The sequence below is a fragment of the Rhinopithecus roxellana genome, chromosome 13 (assembly GCF_007565055.1).
Source record: "Rhinopithecus roxellana isolate Shanxi Qingling chromosome 13, ASM756505v1, whole genome shotgun sequence".
Lineage (NCBI taxonomy): Eukaryota > Metazoa > Chordata > Mammalia > Primates > Cercopithecidae > Rhinopithecus > Rhinopithecus roxellana.
Window position 1 is genome coordinate 70,840,323 of NC_044561.1, and position 6,248 is coordinate 70,846,570.

The window sequence follows — 6,248 nt, forward strand, 5'->3', positions numbered from 1 at the left end:
GGTGTGGGTGAGGGTGTGGGTGAGGGTGTGGGTGAGGATGAGGGTGCGGGTGAGGTTGCAGGTGTGGGTGACGGTGAGGGTGATGGTGAGGGTGCGGGTCAGGGTAAGGGTGAGGGTGATGGTGAGGGTGTGGGTGAGGGTGCAGGTGAGGATGAGGGTCGGGGTGAGGTATCGGGTGTGGGTGCGGGTGAGGGTGAGGGTGAAGGTGTGGGTGAGGGTGAGGGTGTGGGTGAGGGTGTGGGTGAGGATGAGGGTGTGGATGAGGGTGTGGGTGAGGATGAGGGTGTGGATGAGGGTGTGGGTGAGGATGAGGGTGTGGGTGAGGGTGTGGGTGAGGATGAGGGTGTGGGTGAGGGTGTGGGTGAGGGATCGGGTGTGGGTGCGGGTGAGGGTGAGGGTGAAGGTGTGGGTGAGGGTGTGGGTGAGGATGAGGGTGTGGGTGAGGGTGTGGGTGAGGGATCGGGTGTGGGTGAGGGTGAGGGTGAGGGTGAAGGTGCGGGTGAGGGTGAGGGTGTGGGTGAGGGTGTGGGTGAGGATGAGGGTGTGGGTGAGGGTGTGGGTGAGGATGAGGGTGAGGTGCAGGTGCGGGTGATGGTGTGGGTGAGGGATCGGGTGTTAGTGTAGGTGAGGGTGAGGGTGAAGGTGCGGGTGAGGGTGCGGGTGCGGGTGATGGTGTGGGTGAGGGATCGGGTGTGGGTGTGGGTGACGGATCGGGTGCGTGTGGGTGAGGGTGCGGGTGAGGGCGAGGGTATGGGGCTACCCCGTGAATTCACTCCTCAGAATCCTGGTGAAGGGATGACCTCCAAGCCCCAAGGACATCAAGCTGGTCTTGCGTGATAAATCCATCCTAGCGTTCCACTGTCCTCTCCAGTATACTAGGAAAGTTCTGGATTTCACTTAATTTAGGGTCGGCTACCTGTGGGGCAACAGTTTTGGTGATTGGTCAAGAAAATGGGGGCAGGAAGGGTGGTCACTCCCAGCCGTTCACTCCAACACATCAAGTCCAGAATCTCGTATCTGAGTCCCTGTCTCACTTATGCAAGCTTATATTCCTTCCACCCAGATCCCACACTCTCAACATCCATTTCCACACATTTTCCCCAGGTTTTGGTAGGGAAGCATTTGTGGGCCACACCTCACACCTTCTCTTTTGGGGCCTGCTGGAACTCCAGTCTGGATCTAGGTCTAGAAGGAAAACAGAGGTGGTGGTGGGTCCTGGGCAGGATGGTGGCGCCTTACAGGGCAGCTCCCTAGGGAAGGCGCTTGAGGGTCTTCAGGCAAAGGGGTCTCAGCTCCCCAGGCAGTGGTGGAAGAGCCGCATGTGCCTTCAAAGAAGACTTGCGGAGTTTACGGGCAGATCCCAACAGACTTGCGGGGCTTGTGGTCTCAGCGTCACTGGGATCTTCCCACATGCCCCCATTCCAACGCCAGGTTCCAGTTCTTTCCCAGCTTCCCTTAAACTTAACAAAAGAGGCACTGCAAAGTCAAAACTGTAGATTACGCTGTAATTAAATCATCCAGGAGACGAGGCTTCAGGTTTGTTTTGCAGAAATCTCAGCCCCATGGCTACAGAAGATAAGGACTTATTTCAAGGCAGTCATAGAGGCTTTCAGGTTCCTTTTTGGGACTCCAAGCTAGGAATTTAAAGCACCGAGAGCTGGAGCTGCTGTGTTCATCACTAGCAGCTCCTTGTCCTGCTAATTCCTGTCTACAGCTTCACCAGCACATAGGCCAGTGAGACATCCCTGCCTCCCTCTTTCTTCCTCAGCTCTTTCTCTTCCGCCTTGTTCAATTTGCTTGGAAGCATGAAAGAAGGAAATACAGGGCCACCCCCAACCCCTCTGCTTCTGCCCATCACAAGTGCCATGAACCTATGGTCCCCACCATCTCCTCTCTCTTCTCCCACCTCTTCAGCAAGAAGCAGGTGCACATTTGGATGGTTTGATTGGATGCTGCCTACACATTGTGTATAAACTGAAGTTAGGGCAGGTACTCACCACAGTTCTTGCCATTGGTTTTAACATGGAAGCAGTAAAATATAAGAACACTTGTTTTGGGCCGGGCACGGCGGCTCAGCCTATAATCCCAGCACTTTGGGAGGCCAAGGCAGGCAGATCACGAGGTCAGGAATTCAAGACCAGCCTGGCCAATACGGAAGAACCCCATCTCTACTAAATATACAAAAATTAGCCGGGGTGGTGGTGGACTCCTGCAATCCCAGCTACTTGGGAGGCCGAGGCAGCAGAATTGCTTGAACCCAGGAGGTGGAGGTTGTAGTGAGCTGAGATCACACCATTGCGCTCCAGGCTGGTTGACAGAGCGAGACTCTGACTCAAAAAGAGAACACTTGTTTCACAGTGTGGGATGTTGGTGGTCAAGATATAAGGAGGCCTCTCTGGAAGCATTACTTCCAGAATACTCAGGGTCTACATTTGCTGGTAGACAGCAATGATCATGAAAGAATTCGGGAAGTGGCAGATGTGCTGCAGAAAAGGCTTCTGGCAGGTGAGTGTGGAGACGCAGCGCCACTGCTCTCTGCAAACAAACAGGGTTTGCCCAACGCTTGGGCCATCAGTGCGACGACAGATGAGCCAGCTCTTCAGTCTCTTCCTAACAGGACATGGTATGTTCAAGCCACTTGTGCAACACGGAGCTGGTGTGGATGAGGGACTTGACTGGCTGTCAAATAAGTTTTCAAAACATTAAATGGAAACTAGACATCTAACCAAAGACATGTTTGATAAAATTGGTCCAGACTTGCTACAGCAAAATTAGTTTGTATCTTGGTTAAGAAACAGCATCTGGGACTGGCTTGGGCAGAATAATAAACTTATTTTCTTGCCAATTATTGTTTGCCAGATATAATGTTGTTATTTAGCAATGTGCTTGGTTTTAAAGAAATTCTTCTTAGGAAAAAAGTGTCCCCATTTACTTCCCATAAGCCTAAAACCTGGACATAGTTGTGAAACCTTTAAATAAACCACCTTGGAAATTAAAATACAGAAAAATAAATACATAAGGTGGGCGCGGTGGCTCACGCCTGGGGGAGCCCTGTTGGGGAGGAGGTGAATCCCCTGAGCTTGCTGGAGACCAGCCTGGGCAACATGATGGACCTTTTCTCTATTTTAAATAAATAAATAAATAAATACATAAATACATAAATAAATAAATAAATAAATAAATAAATAAATAAAAAGGCCGGGCGCAGTGGCTCGCGCCTGTAATCCCAGCACTTTGGGAGGCCGAGGTGGGTGGATCACGAGCTCAGGAGATCGAGACCATCCTGGCTAACATGATGAAACCCCGAACCCCGTCTCTACTAAAAAAATTAGCTGGCATGGTGGCACATGCCTGTAATCCCAGCTACTCGGGAGGCTGAGGCAGTGAACCTAGGAGGCGGATGTTGCAGTGAACCAAGATCATGCCACCGTACTCCAGCCTGGGTGACAGAGACTCCATCTAAAAATAAAAAAAGAAAGAAAAAAGAATTCAGGCTGGGCATGGTGACTTACATCTGTAATCCCAGAACTTTGGGAGGCCGAGGCAAGCAGATCACTTGAGGTCAGGAGCTCAAGACCAGCCTGGCCAACATGGCGAAACCCTGTCTCTACCAGAAAAATACAAAAAATAGCCAGGCATCATGGCATGTGCCTGTAATCCCAGCTACTCGGGTGGCTGAGGTAGGAGAATCGCGTGAACCCAGGAGGCGGAGGTGGCAGTGAGCCGAGATCACACCACTGCACTCCAGCCTGGGTGACAGAGCAAGACTCTGCCTCAAAAAAATTAATTAATTAAAAATAAATAAAGCACTGACTTGCCATTTTCTTTTCCCAGGTTATCCAGGGCACTTGGGTGAAAGCATCACCCGTTTTTACTAGAATGTTCAATGGCAGCCTTGGTTCCAGAGGCACTTGGTGAATTCTGCCCATCAATGACCATTTGCATGAATTATCAGCCCTCTTTCACGAGGGAAACGGGGTCATGAATGCTTTTAAATCAAAGGCAATCAAAGATCCAGCTCCAGAAAACCCAGAACCAGCTTTGATCACTCCACATCACAGAACAGAAATACCAACTGGCCCAGGAGTCCAAGAAGCTACAAGAGGATGGGAGGAAAGGGGAGCAGTTGCCCGCTGGCCTGGTGACCCTACCCTGCTCAACCTTCCAAGAATTAAAAAAAGAAAAAAAAAAAAAAAAACCCTGCTTGCTATGGTCTGAGTTTGTATCCCTCCAAGATTCATACTAAAACCTAATCTCCACTGTGGTGGCATTAAGAAGAGGGGTCTTGGCTGGGCGCGGTGGCTCACGCCTGCAATCCCAGCACTTTGGGAGGCCGAGGCGGGCGGATCACGAGGTCAGGAGATCGAGACCATCCTGGCTAACACGGTGAAACCCCGTCTCTATCAAAAGTACAAAAAGTTAGCCAGGCGTGGTGGCGGGCGCCTATAGTCCCAGCTACTCAGGAGGCTGAGGCAGGAGAATCACTTGAACCCAGGAGGCGGAGGTTGCTGTGAGCCAAGATCGCGCCACTGCACTCCAGCTTGGGCGACAGAGCAAGACTCCATCTCAAAAAAAAAAAAAAAGAAAAAGAAAAGGGGTCTTTAAAACAATGTCTGGGTGCAGTGGCTCATGCCTGTAATCCCAGCACTTTGGGAGGCCGAGGTGGGAGGATCACCCGAGGTCAGGAGTTCGAGACCAGCCTGACCAACATGGTGAAACCCTGTCTCTACTAAAAGTACAAAAAAATTAACCGAGTATGGTGGCATGTGCCTGTAATCCCAGCTACTCAGGAGGCTGAGGCAGGAGAATTGCTTGAACCTGGGAGGCGGAGGTTGCAGTGAACCGAGATCACACCATTACACTCCAGCCTAGGCAATAAATTGAGACTCCATCTCAAAAACAAAAATAAAAAATAAGGAGGGATCTTTAGGAGGTGACTAGGTCATGATGGGAGAGCCATCATGAATGGGATTAGTGCCCTTTTACAAGAGGCCTGAGGGAGCTGATTTTCTCTCTCTGGTGCGTGAGGATGCAGCAGGAAGGCACCATCTGAGCGGAACAGGCCCTCACCAGTCATCATATATGCTGGTGCCTTGATCTGGAACTTTCCAGCTCCCAGAACTAGGAGCAATACATTTCTGTTGTTTATAAGTGACCCAGTCTAAGGTGTCTTGTTATGACAGCACAAATGGACTAAGACACTGCTGGATTTTTATTGGAACTGCATACATCAATTTTGGGAATAACAGACCTCTTAACACTATCAAACCTTCTAATCCATGAACATAGTATACTCTATATTTGCCCATCTTTTTAATTTATTTCAACAGTATTTTGTAGTTTTCAGTGTACAGGTCTTTCTGTCAAATTTATTTCTAAGCTTTTTTTTGTTTGTTTGTTTTTTGAGACTGAGTCTCACTTTGTCGCTGAGGCTGGACTGCAGTGGCGTGATCTCGGCTCACTGCAACCTCTGCCTCCCAGGTTCAAGCAATTCTCCTGCCTCAGCCCCCTGAGTAGCTGGAATTACAGGTGCCTGCCACCAGCCTCGGCTAATTTTTGTGTTTTTAGTAGAGATGGGGTTTCACCATGTTGGTCAGGCTGGTCTCCGACTCCTGACCTCTGGTGACCCGCCCACCTTGGCCTCCCGAAGTGCTGGGATTACAGGCATGAGCCACCGTGCCTGGCCCTATTTCTAACTTTTTTCATATTTTTTTTAATACCATGGTAAATGCCATCTCTTAAAAATTCGGTTTCTGATTGTTGCTATTGTATAGAAATACAACTGAATTAAAAAATTTTTAATTTGAAATAATTGTAGATTCACAGGAAGTTGTAAAAATAGTACAGAGAGGTCCCATGAAGCTCTCACTCAGTGTCCCTCAGTGATTACAGTTTACATAGCTATAGCCCAATATCAAAACTGGAGCGTGAGCGTGGTGGCTCACGCCTGTAATCCCAGCACTTTGGGAGGCTGAGGCGGGTGGATCACCTGACGTCAGGGGTTAGAGACCAGCCTTGTCAACATGGCAAAACCCCATCTCTACTAAAAATACAAAAATTAGCCGAGCATGGTGGCAGACGCTTGTAATCCCAGCTACTCCAGAGGCTGAAGCAGGAGGATAACTTGAACCCAGGAGACGGAGATTGCAGTGAACCGAGGTTGCGCCACTGAATTCCAGCCTGGGTGACAGAGCAAGACGCCATCTCCAGAAAAAAAACACCTGGGAACAGATATGGGTCCACTGCAT

General features: G+C 49.8%; 1 pseudogene; it reads left to right on the forward strand.

Moving 5' to 3' along the window:
- The first annotated feature begins 1,873 nt into the window (after window positions 1–1,873).
- LOC104663894 lies at window positions 1,874–2,706 on the forward strand (annotated as a pseudogene).
- The last annotated feature ends 3,542 nt before the right edge of the window (window positions 2,707–6,248 follow it).